The sequence below is a fragment of the Stomoxys calcitrans genome, chromosome 5 (assembly GCF_963082655.1).
Source record: "Stomoxys calcitrans chromosome 5, idStoCalc2.1, whole genome shotgun sequence".
Classification (NCBI taxonomy): Eukaryota; Metazoa; Arthropoda; class Insecta; order Diptera; family Muscidae; genus Stomoxys; species Stomoxys calcitrans.
In genome coordinates, this window is record NC_081556.1 from 19,087,865 (window position 1) to 19,106,681 (window position 18,817).

Here is an 18,817-nt window from a genome sequence, read left to right on the forward strand (position 1 = left end):
AGCGAATTCGATGAAATTCACCAGATGTGACCAGTCCTTGTTCTTCAGAGTACTACCCAAAGCCCACCTGGTCGTCTGGTTTGGAACTATCCGTGCAGAAGCCTATGTTATTTCTCTTACCAGGGATATCGTAGTTCCAATAGGTTCTATCAGGAATACAGGTACAGTACTTTTTATCAAAAGCGGTTCAGGCTGAGTGTAATCAACACTGGCTGCAACATCGGACATTGTAACAAGGATAACACACTGTCCGTAGCCGCCACATGACCAAAGAGAAAGCTCCCTTAGCCTCACAACAGTGGTCGCATCAATTAGACTCGCCATCATGTCCAGAGGCATTAGTTGTAGCATTAAATTCAGAGCAGTAGACGGTGTCGTCCTCAGTGCGGCTATGATGCAGAAACAAGCCATCCTTTGGATCCGGCTGAGCATTAAACATTGGGTGGACTTTTGAAGCGCCGTCCAAGAGATTACAAACCCCATATAGCATTATAGGTCTGACAACTGCAGTATATACCCAATGCATGACACGCGGTCTAAACCCCCAACTTTGCCATTGGCTCTCCTGCAGGTGTATAGGGCCTGAGTTGCCTTTCTTGCCCTTTCCAAAATGTTGGATTTGAAGTACAATTTCCTGTCCAGCAAAACATTCAGGTATTTTGCGTTTTCTGTAAATGGAACATTCGCTCCACCCAAGGAGACAAACACTGCATGCAACTTGTATCTCCTGATAAAAAGAACTACATCTGTTTTGAACGGATTTATACCTAGACCACTTTTGGTAGCCAACATTGCTGTGACACGAAGAGCTTCCTAAAGTATATCCCTTAGAGTGCAATTGTGATGTCATCAGCATACGCGACCACTTTTACACCATTTTCTTTCAGAGACAATAATATATTGTTAATGGCTACATTCCAAAGTAGAGGAGACAGTATACATCCTTGAGGTGTTCCTCTGATGACCCATCTTTTAAGATCCACAGATCCACAGCTTGCCTTTTTGTAGCCTATTAGGTCGTGAAGGGCTGTTTCAGTGGATTTGCCTTTACTATATGCATGCTGATGCCACGACAGATGATCTCCAGGGATCTTTGCCCCAAGAGTCTTCAACATAAAGGATGACAGACTAATAGGACGAAAATCTTTCGCCTTCGTGTAGTAGGCTTTTCCTGCTTTCGGAATGAAAAGCAGAGTATATCTCCCTAGGCCAAGTAGTTCTAGGGTTTCCTCGCTAGACACTGTCCATACATTCTCTGACTTCTGAATATACCCCGCCGTAGTAGGTCTCGAAAAGAATCTTCCTTAGCCTGTAGGTCTCAGATGTATCCTCAACGGAGCTGCAGAATTCTACCAAGGATTTGTTCTGAGCCTTTCTAAGCTCGCTCTTATATTTTCTTAGCTCAGCCTTATAGATATCCCAATCGTGTGGTGCTCTTGTGGCATTTACTCTGTTGAAGAATTTTCTGCGGTCCTTCCTGTTTGCCCCTTGGCTTGGCACTAGGCCTTGCTGACTCAAGCAAGTCATTCAGGGCCTTCGTGATCCGCCTAACCACTATGTTTACATCCTCCGTGGTTTCCACTTCTTTTCCTAGTCTAGAAGGAATTGACGTGCAGAATTTGTGCCGAAATTTATCCCAATCCGCCTTTTTTCTGGGACCACTTCTGCAGTATTTGCTCCAAGGCTGAAACTAATATAACAATGATCAGAGAGGCTGTATCATCCAGCACTCCCCAGTCGCATATTCTTCCATTTATATCTTCCGATACAAAGGTAATATCTAGTACCTCTTGCCTGTTCCTGGTAATAAAAGAAATGAGGCTTTTCTTCCCTACAGAGGCGGCTTCAACCAGCGACAAAAGGTTTGAAGGCGGCATCTATGAATCGTGTGCCATATATAGGAAATAGATAGTCACTTACGCACTTTGTCACGTAAGTGGCTATCAATTTCGGGCTCTACTTCCCAATACGATTCATCTGAAACGTATAATGCTATGGTCGTTAAATTTGTCGGACTTAGGGGTGTTTTTTGAGTGGGTGGTCTAACAAACACTCAGCCCAGAAAATATATCAGCACTTCTTTCAAATGTCATTTATTTGAACCCCATATTTCCATTGGTTTAAGCGGTTCAAAAAATTGACTCAAAAATTTAATTGGAGACTCTTTGTCCCGAATGTTGATACTAGATTCGTGCTCTACTCCCAACGACTTTTCATTTGAGCCCCATATGGCAATGATCGGTACACTTGGTCCTACATTTAAATGTCAGATTCGTATTCTATTCTCAAATACCTTTTATTTGAGGCCCATATTGCCAGGGTCGATAAATATATCCGATTAGGGGTGTTTTGGGCGTGTCACAATTGGATATCAGATACGTTTTCTACTCTTAAATACCATTCATTTGAATTCCATAACGTGATGATTAGTCTGTAAATATATTTGGTGGGTTGGGCGGCTTCCCTAGGCTACTAAGAGAGCACACAAAATTGCGCTAACATCGCATCTCCGAGATCTGCCGTTTCTGAAAATTAAGGTAAGGGGAGGGTCCAACGCCGATTTGGTGGCTTATGGTGCGATGTAGCCCATCTTCAAACTTTACATGCCTATTCTAAATAAGTAAAAGTGTGGAACTTTGGATACCCACAAACATAAGTCATCCTATTTTATTATAACTCCATTTCCATACCAATAGTTATATTCAAATAGGGGCAGGTCTGTATCATATTTGATTCAGGTCCCGAGGACTCTTACACAAGTCAAAGTTTCAGCGAAATTGGGCAATAAATCAAATTTTTATGGGATTAAGAACATAAATTGAATAATCGGTCTATAGCAGCTGCCTAATATATAAAATATAGTCTGATCTGATCCATATGCTAGTAGGACGACGGGAGGCTTAACACAAGTCACTGTGCCAAATTTCAGGCAAATTATTATCATAAATCCTTCTTTTACGGGATTTAGACACCATATCGGCACATCGGTCTATATAGCAGCTATGTTTAAATATGGTTCCATCTGATCTTACTTAATGGCAGCATTAATACTATGTGTCGCCTGATAAAAGTTGTAGCTTAATGATAAGGAATCTTCCATTATATTCTCGGCAAGATTCGATCCAAGGCATTCAATTTTATAGGAGGACATGAAAGCCTACGTGCTAAGATGGTCAACGAAGAGTTTAATAACAAAGAAAATATTTGCTTAAAAATTAAATAAAATAATATTTAATTGAATCAAATTAAATCTGAAACACTTATCCTACAATCAACAAAATATTTTATTCTCATTCTCCACAAAGTTTTTTGCAAAACTCTAACCCATAGTATCCACCATAGCAAACAAAACTGACCTTTTGATTTTCGTGTGTGAGACAACAAAGATACCTTAAGCGCTTCCTTGGCCTACCCAAATAATTCTTTTCGGCTTAATGAGACAAAAATGTCTACTACGTAAATTATGATTCAATTTAGTGTTGTCTCCACTATTGCCCTTACATGATTTTTCCTTAACTCCTACGCCCCATGTGTGGGTGTATTTTCTCTAACACTCTATGGCCAATACTCGAATAATGTGTCTAAAATGTTAAGCACTTTTTCTGTTGCCTTTTTGTTGTGCTATTTGTTTGTTATAACCATAATTTATTAAAAGTTGTTCTTATACAACCTACTCGGCGTACTTATGGTCATTGTGCTGTATAGCCAAATAGCTTTCATCATTATAGGTAGTCCTAATGGATATGTATGGACGTAGGAGTACCGTTCGCCGTCATCGCCATCATCATCATCACCAGCAAGAATATGAACAAAATATCAGCTTGAGAATTTCTGCCACTCTATGAAGGTTACTGAAGTATGAGGTCCACTTTCAACTTTAGTGAAGCAAATGTGCCTCAGTACTTCCATACGTAGACCATTTGTCGTACGTGCCAAAATATGGTACTCTTCACCAGTTGCAACAACAACATCTCGAACTGCGAGATACTTGCTGGTTGCCAAGACCCCTCCCCCTCGCACCCAGAATATATGCATGGGGTACTATCAAGTTCTTTTATATGGAGATATACATTTTGTACTTTGTATGCGTAATGGTAACATGTGCTTTGTCTTAATAACGACTCCACCTTTTGCAGTTAAAAGTACTCATATGGCATTTGATGGGGGAGAATCCTTGAAGTGCTACTACAGCATGTGGAATATTTACGTATGTAAGTGTAAGCGATTGTTTTAGGGGGGCGATTTGATAAGTGAGGGAAAATTTCACAGGGAATTATAGTTTCCTACTCCTAATAAAATGTTAAAGCTGGGGGGATAATAAAACTGTTTAGTTTGGATATTTGGTTAGTAGGAGACTTAAGACAACTTGTCTTCAGATTTCCTCCAGAGGATTAGAGACTAGCACACTCGACAAAAAACGAAGTTATTTTACTTTTAATGCATATTTGTCCATCTCAGGGGTAGACAAGGACTAATGGACCAACAAACCAAGGGTGTTTTTTCAAGTGCCTACAGAGGACACATGAACGCTGCCCTGTATGTGACATTAATATCTTCCTAGGAGATTATAATGACTAAATAGGTAGAAAGAGTCGGAAAAGTATGCCTTCAATAAAGAACGTCCGATAACACTGTACCCCAGCCAATCTGGGGGTGGAGAATTCCAAGTCGCGGTAATGGTATTAGGAAACATATCAAAACCCCAAAAGCGTTAAGAATCTCAGGGCAAAGATTTGTTAGGACCCTTTCATATGGGCTGAAAATATGACGAAGCGACCCCACATTTTAGGATATATGATAGATAGGTGGACCGATTTGTGTGAATTTTCCTTTATTCCTTTAACAGTATTCCAAAAGTACCAAGGGGTATAACCTCCTCAAAAATCTCCACAAAGGGGAATATAGACCAATATGGGATAAAAATGAAGGCATTAAAAAGTAGAGTACGTATCTGATATACAAATTTGGGGCCAAATGTCAGAAGGGTAGCCCCATTTCTAAAAGCCCATAAAGTGGGAATATACAGGCAGCTCATTATATTGTATAAAAGCCATCGAAAGCATTTGCTTCTGAGTTTATTAAAAAAGGGCGTTATTCGCAATGGAACTCAAGCGAAATAGTATGATTGATTAAGCAAGAAAACCACAACCGACCATTGTTGGCGAACTCGATTACCTCAAAGTGAACAAAGTGTTCACCATAAATCGTTGTAGGTTAAGTTAGGTAGAAAAGAGGGTGCGGATATTATTCCACCCCATGCCACTATGGACATACACCTAAGCCAGTAATCGCCTTGTTGTGCACTCTAAATACTAAAAAGTAACTTCGAAAAAGAAAATCTAAGTTATAAGTGTTTAATAGTGGTCGAAAAAAAAACAAACACCACCTGAAATGGTTTGGTGAGTAACGGCTCGAATTCAACAAAATCCATCAAAGTGAGTCTGATGACAGACTGCCACTTAAACCTAATCTAACCTAAACCTGCACAACTTGTGTGCCTGCGATGCAGAGTACGGTTCCACTCAGAAATTCTGTCTTATTCGGTTCAGCCATGTCCGTCCGTCTGCGTAACCTTTCTGTACCGTTTGTCCGTCTGCCGTTTTCTATTAGTCAAAGTGGAGATCGTATTTTTTACCCAATATGAAATCATGAATTTTGGTAAAAATCGGTTCAAATTTAGATATAGCTCCTAAAAATATATATATATATCCCCCCGTATATATTTATAAGGACGATGTTACTAAAATTTTCAATCGATTTGCATCAAATTTGGCACAGAATGTTATATTACCTATGTTGACAACGTCTGCTAAATTTCGTCAAAATCGATTAAGATATGGTCATAGCTCTCATTATTGGCCTGTAGTTACGTTAGTTTGGGTATGGAAAACAATTGGAGATTTTGTAAGTAGCATAAAATTCCTAACTTAGATGTTCTTTTTCGAGGTTACTTTTTCGTAAGTAGTGCACACAACAAGCCGAGAACTGGCCAAGGTGTATGTCCATAGCCGCTGGGGTCAGATTAATATCCGCACCCTCTTTTCATCTAACCTAACCTAATGGTAGTTTGAGAGCTACGTTGAAAACTTTGTTTCTAACTTAAAATGCTTGCAACTCCTCTATGAGGATGAAAAATCGAGGCCGCTACAAACTGTGAAGAAAACCAGTAAGCAAAGTCAAAAGTAGGGAGGTGCCGACTTTATAATACTCTACATCTACCCTATAGGTACATATATAGGTGGGAGCTATATCTAATTCTGAACCAACTTTGATGGACCTCGCCGGATGCTTTCAGATGGGTTATTAAATAATCCGTACCACATTTCGAGCAAATATGTTCAAACTGTAATAACTACGGTTCACAAATGACAACATTATTGAAAATTACCGAGAATCTGACGAACATATATATATGGGAGCTATATCTTATTCTAGACCGATTTCACGTCGAGAAAAGCATTGTGCATAATGCTGGCAAGATTGGTCAAAAAAGCGCTTGCAGTGGCTCTAGAAGTTAAAATCAGGCGATTTATATTTATATATATGTCAGCTATATCTAAATCTGGGCCGATTTGAATGAAATTCGCCAGTGATGTCAAAAGTCATAAGAAAATCGCTCCTGCCAAATGGTGAGAGAATCGGCAGGCGGACAGGCGGCCGACAGACGGACATAGCTAAATCAAATCAGAAAGTGATTCTGAGTCGATCGGTATACTTATCAATGGGTCGATCTCTCATTATTTTGGGTGTTACAAACAAATGCACTAAGTTTTAATACCCTGTACCACAGTAGTAGTGTGGGGTATAAAAATATATAAAACAAGTAAAAAGACATTAAGTTCAGCCAGGCCAAACTTTAAATATCCACCAACTCGAACATATATATAAACCACCTTTCGTCATAATATAATGAAAATGCATCATTTATGAACCCATAGCAGCTATAACTAAATATGGTTTGATCTCCACCACATTTAGGCTATGTAAGGCTCTAAAACAACCCATTGTACAAAATTCATCGGTTAAAAAATGAAGCTTTTATGGGGCTAAGAACTTAAATCGGGTGATTGGTATATATGGCAGCTATATCCAAATCTTGACCGCCCGATCTTGACCACAACTGAGACGAATGCGGAAGAGTCTAATAGAACTCACTGTTCAAAATTTCAACGAAATAGGTTAATAAATTTACCTTTTATGGGCCTAAAACCTTACAACTGGAAGATCAGTATATATGACAGCTACATCCAAATGTGGACCAATCTGCGCAATATCGAACAGGAATGTCTAGCAGCCTTACTCAACTTGTTATACCAAATTTCCGCGAAATCGGACAATAAATACACATGTTATGGGCCCAAAACCTTAATTTGGGAGATCGGTCTATATGGCAGTTATGTCGAAATATAGACCGATTTTATCCATACACTGTACAAATGTCGAGGAGGCTCGCTGTGCCTAATTTCAGTAAAATCGGTTAATAATTTCACCCTTTATAGGCCTAAAACCTTTAATCGGGAGATCCGTATAAATGGCAATGAAATCGGGCAATAAATTCGCCCATTACCGGCCCAGGACCTTAAATCGACAGATCGCACAGTTGGAGAAAATCGAAAATAGTCTAGTAAAAATATGTTATTTGAGAGCGGATAGAGGTGTCATTTTGAAATTTGAAATGGTTAGAGCTGTTTCAGTGGATGCCTGTGTAATCGATTAATAAAGGAATTGTTATTGATCTCCTGGTGTGATTTCCTTAGCTTCCAATAACCAATACTGAGGTCCTCACATTCTTTCCCTTTACCACCACTCATTACACCCCCCCTCTTACTCAGATTATTTGCAAGCGCATAAAACTTCTGTTGAGCCATTTTTGGCTTAACGTAAGGCAGCACTTAAAGCAACACTCCAAACGACTGCTATAAAAAAGTCACGTGTCTAGTTCCACATATATGATGCTTTGTGGATGGCCATCTTCAAAAAGGCAAAGGCCGGCGACACTCAAAAGAGTGAGCCAACAAAAATCGTAGCAAAAAACTGCAATCCTTACCGTGATGGGGATACTATTGTAGCATGCTATTGCCAGTTCTAGGTATGACTTCACATATTTATGCAGTCCTCGAATGAGAGGGTAAAAGGCTACAAATACATATGTACATACATATTTTTGGTGATAAATAAATAATTAATGAAATTCGTTTGTACGTTCATTTGCCAATGCAGCAATGAAGACAGCTTGGGATGAGCATAAAACTACTCCATTCACATGCGGCACTATGATGGTGTCTTCTTTTTGGCCAAAAAGCTAACAAATGTCTTGTATCGTAAAACAAATACAGAAAAAAATTTTGGAATATCCTTCGTTTTGTGCCTTTAAGTATGTAAGAGCACTTAAAATGAATGGAATTGTTCGTGTCTTGCAAGTATGAATTTACAAAAACTCTTAAAACTCTTAAAAAAAACTTTAGCAGAAAGCCAAAACTTCAAGAACCAATTCAAGACCATGAATACAGAGTCCCACCCCCGACTCCAACCTCGATTCAGAGTCCAGAGGTGGAGTTGGAATCGGAGCAGGATTGCTTAGATTTTAACCGATCTCGGACAAAATAACCCCACTCCCACTTCCACTTCTGTTTCAAAAAATTAATCCGCATCCGTGGTTAAAAAGGCTAAAAGTTTCCTAATCCAGTTTCATCCCACGATAATAGGTGAAAAAGGTTTTGCGACACGATGCTATTGGCAACCAGCTTAGACTAATTGTTTCTATTTCAAAGAGTTTCAGCACTTGTGGTGTGTAAAATGTATAAGGGGCGGGCTGCATAATCCCGATTTCGGCCTTTGTCAGAGGCCTCATCAGACTGTAATCTTTGGCTGACATTGCAATCTGATGAGGCCTCTAGCAAAGGCCGAAATCGCTATCATTGCATTTAACACACAACAAGTGCCGAGACTCTTTAAAGAGCTTTATTTATTTTGTTTTGAAAAAAGCAAGAAATAGAAACACATGGGTCAAAGCTTGTGGCACAAGCACAAGATCACCTAACTATTGGGACGCCTATAAGGCTGAGTTAAGAAAATATAAGGGCGAGCTGAGAAAGGCTCAGAAAAAATCCTGGGTAGAATTCTGCAGCTCCGTCGAGGATACATCTGAAGCCTCTAGGCTAAGGAAGATTCTGTCCTCGAGACCTATTACGGTGGGATATATTCAGAAGTCAGAGAATGTATGGACAATGTTTAGTGAAGAAACACTACTCGTTGAAACACATTTCCCGGGAATTTCTACAACGGACAACGTGGCGCCAGAAGAGGTTGTCCCTGGTATGCATTCGTCGGAGGTTATTATTGTGTCTGAGCCGAAAATCCTTCGGGCGTTAAGAAGTTTCGACTCCTTTAAGTCGCCAAGCCCTGATGATGTATCACCCGTTGAATTACAAGCTGTGTCTGATAGACTGGTTCTCTGGCCTAGAGAGATATACTCTGCTTGTATCAGAATGTCTTATATGCCAGTGGGATGGAGGGACACGAAAGTCATTTTAATTCCGAAAACAGGAAAATCCTACCACACGGAGGCGAAAGGTTTTTGGTCTTATTAGTCTGTCATCCTCTATGTTGAAAACTCTTGAGAGGTTGATAGAGAAACATATCTTAGGGCAAAGATCCCTGGAGATCGCCTCAGCAGGCAGCAGCATGCATATAGTAAAGGCAAATCCACTGAAACTGCCCTTCACGACCTAGTTAGCTACATAGAGGGTTCTCTCGCTTTCAAGGAATATACAATTGCAGCATTTTTTGACATTGAAGGTGCTTTCAATAATGTAAAACCGACGTCATCATGTAGGTGTGGGAGTTTTTAGGCATCAACTCTACCGTAAGAAGGTTTATTGATAAATTACTCACTAAAAGATGGGGGATCGGTGGATCCAAAACGATGGTTCAGCAGAGGAACACCTCAAGGAAGTGTACTGTCCCCTCTACTTTGGAATATAGCTATTAACAATATGTTATTGTCTCTGGAAGAAAAAGGTGTAAAAGTGGTCGCGTATGCTGATGACGTGGCAATTGCGGTTAGGGGAAAGTTTCCCAGCACTCTAAGAGATATACTTTAGGAAGCTCTAGATGCAACACCAAAGTGGCCTACCGAAAGTGGTCTAGGTATAAATCCGTGCAAGACAGAAGTAGTTCTTTCCAGCAAGAGATATAAGTTGCCTACAGTGGAACTTGTCTCCTTTGGTGGAGAGAATGTTCCATTTACAGGAAGACCAAAATACCTGGGTGTTTTGCTGGACAGGAAATTTAACTTCAAATCCAACATTTTGGAAAGGGCAAGAAAGCCAACTCTTGCCCTATACATCTGCAAGAGAGCCCTTGGCAAAAGTTGGGGGGCTTGGAACGCGTGTCATGCATTGGGTATATACTGCAGTTGTCAGACCTATAATGCTATATGGTGTTGTGGTGTGGGGGACGGCGCTTTAAAAATCCACCTACTGCTCAATACTTAACCGGATCCAAGGTTGGCTTGTTTGTGCATCACAGCCGCACTGAGGCAAAACCATCTGATGCACTGCATTTAATGCTACATCTTATGCCTCTGGACATTGTGGCTAAATAAATTACAGCGTCCGCCGCCGTGAGGTTAAGGGAGCTTTCTCATTGGTCATGTGGCGCCCACGGACACTGTGTTATACTTGATACAATATCCGATGTTCCAGGCAGTATGGATTACACCCTACCTGAGCCGCTTTTTGATAAAAAGTACTGTACCACTATTCCTGATAGAACCGATTGGAACTACTATATCCCTGGTAATAGAAGTTACATAGACTTCTATACGGATGGTTCCAAACTAAACGACCAGGTGGGCTTTGTGGTGTACTCTAAAGATCTATAACTGGTCATATCGAAAAGCTTACCCGACCACTGCAGGGTGTATCAAGCGGAGATCCTTGCAATTAAGGAAGTGGTGGAATGGCTAAGATATAATGTCAACGACGATTGGTATATCTTCTCAGACAGCCAGGCAGCCATTAAATCCCTGGAGAACGTATTTCTGAACACATAAACCGCCCTCGACTGTCGCAGTACTCTCAACGAGATGGCTGAGCAGTTCAAAATTCACCTGTTATGGGTGCCGCGCAACAGAGATATCCCAGGGAATTGGTGAGCAGATGAGCTTGCGAGACTAGGATCTACCCTTCACATTCCAGGGATACTGGAATCTGTGGGTATGCCTCTAGCGACATATAAGCCAAGTCTTCAGGGCCAGGACCGGAGAACAACGAATGATAATTGGTCACAACGAGGGGGCTGTGAGCATTCCAAAACTATGCGGCCTAATCTAGACTTGAACAGGTCTACCGCTTTGCTGTCAATGGCTAGAACAGATGTTTCAGTCTTTGTGTCCATCATGACAGGTCACTGTCTAATTGGAAAACATGCTGACAAACTGAAGGTTGCCATCAACGACTTTTGCGGAAGCTGTGAGGACATCGAAGAAGAAGAGACTATGGAACACCTTCTGTGTGTGTGTCCCGCACTAGCAGTCAGAAGGAGTTCTATGGGTTGCCCAAAAAGTAATTGCGGATTTTTTAAAGGAAAGTAAATGCATTTTTAATAAAACTTAGAATGAACTATAATCAAATATACTTTTTTTACACTTTTTTTCTAAAGCAAGCTAAAAGTAACAGCTGATAACTGACAGAAGAAAGAATGCAATTACAGAGTCACAAGCTGTGAAAAAATTTGTCAACGCCGACTATATGAAAAATCCACAATTACTTTTTGGGCAACCCAATACTTTAGGTTCTCATTTAATTGAGAACCTGTCTGATTTAGCGGATGTGAACATTCGTAATTTATTGGGATTTTTAAAGCGATCTGGATGGTTCAACGGTAGGAAGTAGAAGTCATCTTACTTCTTCTGTTCCCGTGGTATCACAATGGACGGAAACGTCTAAGTGAGTCTGATGGCAGACTGCTACTTAAAGCTGGCCTAACCTAACCTAAGCCGCTTCACCGAACAACAAAATGAAATAATTTTTGGCGACCAAACTAAACTTTAAGTTCAATATTTCAGTTAAACTGGCCCTTTTGTGGTATTGCCCTCTTCAAATAACCATATTTAGCAGCGAATGATTTTTCTCCAGAATACATCACATGGAGAGGCAATGGCCTATAGAAAATTTCTACTTCCTAAACATGTTTCCAGAACTACATTCGTATGCACTTTCTAATTTAATTCCTCCCTTGTATTTTCTCAAAATTATGCTTTATTTTTTCTCATCTATGGACTAACGAGTGTCATGGCACGTGAATAGGTGGATGTCTGCGTGCGTATCTTGGAGCGTGCGAAAATTTCCATAATTTTGCTAAAGTTTTTCCTACGATAGATTTTTTTTCTTGTTTTTCTTTTTCCTACTAATGCAACTCTCGAACAATTGTGGAATATGTTTTGGGATACACTCGACTCTGGCATTTCTTTAATATAATTTTTCTACAAGTTTTCGCGCAGCGTTTTTCTTTTCTCAATCTTGTCAAGGAGCGAAAAAGAACAGCAGCCCTCTGCTCATGTGGGGTAGTTGCTTTGACGTTGTGATAAACTTTAAAAAAGTTCACATTTGGCATGCATGGCTGGTTGACTAGGACTGGGTGTAAAGGTATTGTACTTGCCCAAGGAAGTTGCCGCACATACACATGTGCAATGTGTTGTGTACCATTTTCTTAACCTTTTTTGTGGGCCCTGTTGATAACAGGAAAAATATGAAAATATTTTAGAATAAATAAAAGTTTTTGTTGGAGCCCTTTTCGTTGCCCGCGAAGTGAAGAGAACAGAAACTGCGAATTCTAGACACGTTTTTTTAAAAAATTGCATAACGCTATAATTTAATATAGATGTTGTCAGCACAAGAATTATATCCCGTTTGTCCTCCAACCCTTGCGAGGCGTAATACAAGGAACTTTTTTCAAAGAAGACAATTTTGCATGGAAATAAAAAGTGTTTTAACATACAATTCCAAGACCCAAAGGGGAGGGGAGAAAATTCCCATATGTGATCTTAAGTTAAAGGGCCATGGATGCATTGTGTAGAAGAACAACTGACTACGAATGCATCTTCTTTAATAAAACACTTTACCACAAAATGTCAAAGGTCCATGCCAATCTTAAGGCCATAATGCATTAAGAGCTGATAAAAAGTGGGATATGCCAGATAAGACTAAAGTCAGAGACCTAAGGCCATACCAAAGATCCGACATTAGAAAATCATAATCTCGGAGGCCTTTGCCAAACTCTAAGATAGAGTCTTTAAGATTGCTAAAAATTTCAAATGTTTACTTATTTTTCCAAAAATTTGCCACAAAATCCCTATCATCATTCCTTTCCATTGCCTTAGTCCTTCCATAGTTCCAGCTAGCAAAATGATTCGAACATTGGTTTCAAAAATGGTTCCATCCGGGATCGAACCGGAGACCTTCTGCGTGTAAAGCAGACGTGATAACCACTACACTATGGAACCGATTTAAATCGATATCTGTCGATATGCCAGCAAACTTCACCAAAAGTTTCATTTTCAGCCTTATTTTTAAACATTTTGACAGCAGATGAAATAACATCTACGGTATAATGTTCTTGCGAAAGTATCTGCCAGAGATCTTTAGAAACACAAAAATAGAATTTGCTGTCATTCACTCACTGGCCATCTCGTTGAGATTTCAATTACTAGAATTCGACATGCTATAGATTTCACTATATTTATTGCAACGTTCGGCTGGCTAACTGCAACAAGATGCCTTGTTGCGAATGCATCACATACGACAGACATCCAATAGTGAAGGCATGCAACCTAATGCCTTTGTTCATATGAGTGTGCATTCATTCGTCTTCGTCAAGTGCATTTGAGTTGATTGTTGATACACATCATTGTAATTTGAGATGAAATGCAAATGTGCTTAAGTTTTAGAAATTGTATTGATTTTCTTGAGATGATTTATATATAAGACTAACTGGACAGGGTCATCTCCGATGCGCCCTCTTTCACTCTCTTCTTTTATCTGAGCCCTATACTGGCACTTTCAGGAAAAAAAAGTCCTGTTGGGGGGTGCTAGTATGGCCTTTCAGATATTTTGCCCCAATGTGGATAACATATTGGTGTCCCACTCCCAAATTGGTTTCATTTGAGCCTTATATGTTCGGTAAATATGTCCATTATGAGGGTGTTTTTGGGGGTGAAGTGGACCCCCATCCATCAGATTGGTGCTTTAGTCTTAAATACCTTTCATTTAAGCCTAATAATGTCATATTTGGTTTCAATTTCCATTTGACAAGCTTTGAGGGTGGGGCGGCCGCCCTAGATATCCCACCTAAAATAAATATTCCAAATCTCTGTTTTTTGGGTTATTATGAACAAACTGAATTTCGCTTAAATCGCCCCACCCATCCTGAGATCTGGCGTTTTTGAAAAAAGGGTAAGGGAGGTTCCGCCTATTAAAGGATTGATGCAAGTCATAACTGAACACTTTATGCAAAATTTCAGCTAAATCGGATGAAAATTTCGACTTCCGGGGGCTCATTAAGTCAAATCGGAAGATCGGTTAATATGGGAGCTATATCAGGTTATAATCTGATACGGACCGTACTTGGCACAGTTGTTGCAAGTCATAACAGAACACTATGTGCACAATTTCAGCCAAATCGGATGAAAATTTCGACTTTCACGGGCTCAAGAAATCTAATCGGGAGATCGGTTTATATGAGAGCTATATCTGAACCGATATGGCTCATTTGCAATTCCCAATGACCTACATCAATATTAAGTATGTAAATTTAAAGCTGCTAGCTCTACGCGTTCGACCGCTATCGTGATTGCGACAGACGGGTGGACTTGGCTAGATCGAGTCAGAATGCCGAGACGATGAAGAATATATATATACTATATGGGGTCCTAGATCAATATTTCGAGGTGTTACAAACGGAATGACTAGGTAAGTATAGCTCCATCCTATGGTGATGGGTATTAAAAATCGTACATATCCGCACAGAAAGATCTAATCGGTCTATAAATTGTATTTTGGCGAGAATTCCAAAGTTTACTTACTTTACTTAAATTGGATATGACAGAATAATTGCTCCACTAGCCGAACGTAGAATAGCGTTCCAAGAGCCTCGATCTTCTGCGCTCATTCTAATATCTCTGACATTAAGTTTCGAGGTGTCTTCCACCACTTAATCTTTCCATCGGTTTTTGGTCTTCCCCGTTTGCGTGTACCACCGTGTTTGCCTTCAAAAGACTTCTTTGCTGGAGCTTCTTCATCCATTCTGACAAAATGACCTAACCAACGCAGCCGTTGTATTTTGATGCGTGTAACTATGCTATCGTCGTCATACAGCTCATACAGCTCGTGGTTCATACATCCCCTATATTCTCCATTAACGCAAACTGGTCCATATATTTTACGAAGAATCTTTCTCTCAAATACTCCAAGCACTGCCTCATTTGCTTTCACTAGTACCCATGCTTCAGAACCATATAACAGCACGGGTAGTATCAGTGTCTTCTATAGTGTAATCTTCGTCTGTCGAGAGGTGGCCTTGTTGCTAAACTGCTTACTTAGTCCAAAGTAGCATCTGTTTGGCAGTATTATTCTTCGCTTAATCTCAAAACTGGTGTCATTCGTTTCGGTTACAGCGATGCCGAGGCTTTTTGGGAGTTGAAACCATTCATTTCGTCTTATCTCCATTTACTGCCAGACCCATTTTCACTGACTCTCTTTTGATTCTTTCAAAGGCTGCAGTTACTACTTCCGGTGGCTGACCTATGATATCGATATCGTCGGCATAGGCGAGTAGCATGTGCTCTCTTGTGATTAGTGTGCGATATCTATCCATATCTGCATCTCGTACAGTCCAAACTTTAGCTTTTGTTTTATAACGAAATATTGTGTCGCATCCAACATCAAGTAAGTATAGGCCAACTCCATGTATAACCTGATAAGCTCTTATATAAACCGTACTCCTGAATTTTCTCTTTAAGCCCCTGGAAGCCACATTGTCTTCCGATGGCTGACAGTTTGCGAGTAGTGATTTATTATGACTTCCAACATCCATGGTTGGTATTGTCATAACTATAACCTGATATAGCTCGCATATAAATCGATCCACCGATAAGTCTTCAATGTGAAAATTTTACTTGCCTTAACCTCTAATAAATATTTAAACAAGTCGCTACCTCTTAAGCAATTAGACACACCAAATTTAACATATCTTATGTATCAAAAGGGCATTGAAATCCTTCTCCACGTTTGGAAAATAATTCGAATATTGGTTTCAAAAGTGGTTCCATCCGGGATCGAACCGGAGACCTTCTGCGTGTAAAGCAGACGTGATAACCGCTACACTATGGAACCCGTTATGCTCCAGTGAAATATTCATTTTGCCGCTGATGGAAGTGTGGGTGGGATATTCCGAAAAAAATAAATAAATATGTATATGACTTCCCCATAGAAAGAAAATAGAAGAAGCCTCTGCCTCCCCCACGAAAAAATGTTCTAAAAATAAAACGCCAAAGCGTTTTATGTGGGTGTTTCGAAAACAATGCTGTTCTCACGTTTGTTCAATTGTCTTGCAACATTGTTGACAGCTGGATCAGTTGGAATGTAGAGCACATATGAAACATTTGTATAAAATAAGGTGGCCAGAACAAGAGAAGAAGAGAAATATATATGGATATATCAGAAGGAGAACTTATATACAACGCATATCAGTATGATAATTATAGGCGATTATATACCATAATGGATAAAAATCGAATGTTAACATAGGGATATTGGTTTATATGGGGAGGAAATTATATAATCCAACTTTCAAAATTTATCAATATTGAAAAGTCCATAGAGGAAATTTTTGTTTTATGAAGTCTATGGATAACAAATGTCTTTATAGACTACTATTTACATGTAAAACTCTTACTATAATATAAAATATATATTACAAAAAAAAAAAATATTTGGGTTGCCCAAAAAGTAATTGCGGATTTTTCGTATAGTCGGCGTTGACAATTTTTTTCACAGCTTGTGACTCTGTAATTGCATTCTTTCTTCTGTCAGTTATCAGCTGTTACTTTTAGCTTGCTTTAGAAAAAAAAAGTGTAAAAAAATTATATTTGATCAAAGTTCATTCTAAGTTTTATTAAAAATGCATTTACTTTCTTTTAAAAAAATCCGCAATTACTTTTTGGGCAACCCAATATATATTTATAACATAATATTAAATCTAACTGTTTAAATGCAATATAATATTTCTTTTTAATGTATCTCGATTCTCAGATAGGTTTATGATATTTAAGAACTTGTTAAATTGATAGCAGTTAAAACGAAAGGGTTCACTGTTTGCAAAAGATTCAGTCTAAATTCATATGAAGGTAGAGACTGCCGATCCCACCTACGTCCTTGGTGGCAAAACAAAAGGAATTGCTCTTGAACAGATTCCATCAGATTAGAGCGAAGAGTATAGTAAGGATCCCATACTATAGATCCGTATTCAAGGTTGCAACATACTAAAGAAGTGTATACTTACTAAAGAAGTGTATACTCGTACTAAAGAAGTGTATATCATAGAAGTAACATTGAATTCTCTGCTCCAACGTTTCATTAATCCAAGGGTGCCGTAAGCTTTATCAACTGTCATAGAAATATGGCTACGAAAGTTTGAAAGTGGATCCATTAGTAACCCAAGGTCTTTAAATGAATCGAGCTCATAACGTTAATATTGCACCAAAAATAAAAGACATCAAGATCGGACTGGAGATATTACTGATCATCTGGGTCATTAAAAGACCTAAAGATTTTAACATTATCGGCAAACATCAAAACATTAAAAAGCTTTATTGTGTTACGTAAATCATTAATAAGAAGACAAAACAAGATTAGGTCTAGATGGCTACGTTGGGCAACATTGGAGGAAACAATGATGTTATTAAAGATCGTATTACCAAATTTCACATTTAAGATATGAACTTTGCCATTTTAACACCGAATTACTGAAACCATATAAATCTTATTTTTATCATAAGAAGAGTATGATTAACCTTATCTAACGCTTTACTAAAATCCGTGTATACGGTATCAGTCTGTCTATTGCTCCAGAAAGCATGGTTGACAAGACATGTAAATTCCAAGAGATTTGTTATGGTTGAGCGTGATTTCCTGAATCTGTATTGACATGAAGAGGGCAATGAGCAAGCCTCATTACAAATAGATTCAGTCAATATCTTCTCCATTAACCTGGGGAATAGCACTAAGTATGGAGATATCCCTGTAATTGCAGGCATCATTACGTCTGCCTGATTGAAACAATGGCATAATAAAAGATTTTTTCCATATCTGCGGAAGGTATCCAGATTCTAATGAATTATTAAACTGTATCCATAAAGGATAGGAAAGTTGATCAGCACTCTGTTTCAAAATGCTAGCAGGCACACCGTTCGAACCAGCAAGAAATGTAGATTTTATTGATCTTAAGTTTTGCTCTATAGTGTCTTGATCTTCCAAAAGAACATCCATATCAGTAGAATATTAAACTAATTAAGGATATTCATAGTAGCGTGCGTAATGTTTATCAGAATAAATAGTGGCATAAAATCGGCGAAATTATTTGATATATCTAAATCCGTGCCCGCTGACACTGAAACATATTTAAGAAGGTTAGGTAAACCACTAAACTTGTAAATCAGACAAGTTCTCAAAGAAATGAGAACCTAAAGAGAAACTACTTCTGAGTGTTAGTGCGGAACACACACAGAAGATGTTCTATAGTCTCTTCTTCTTCAATG

At 39.1% G+C, this 18,817-nt stretch overlaps 2 non-coding genes across 2 annotated transcripts; both read right to left on the reverse strand.

Moving 5' to 3' along the window:
* Positions 1–13,434: 13,434 nt before the first annotated feature.
* On the reverse strand, positions 13,435–13,507 carry Trnav-uac (transfer RNA valine (anticodon UAC)). Its single transcript has one exon. It is a non-coding gene; the product is annotated as a tRNA-Val (tRNA).
* A 2,814-nt stretch (positions 13,508–16,321) lies between these two features.
* Positions 16,322–16,394, reverse strand: Trnav-uac (transfer RNA valine (anticodon UAC)). Its single transcript has one exon. It is a non-coding gene; the product is annotated as a tRNA-Val (tRNA).
* Between the last annotated feature and the right edge of the window lie 2,423 nt (positions 16,395–18,817).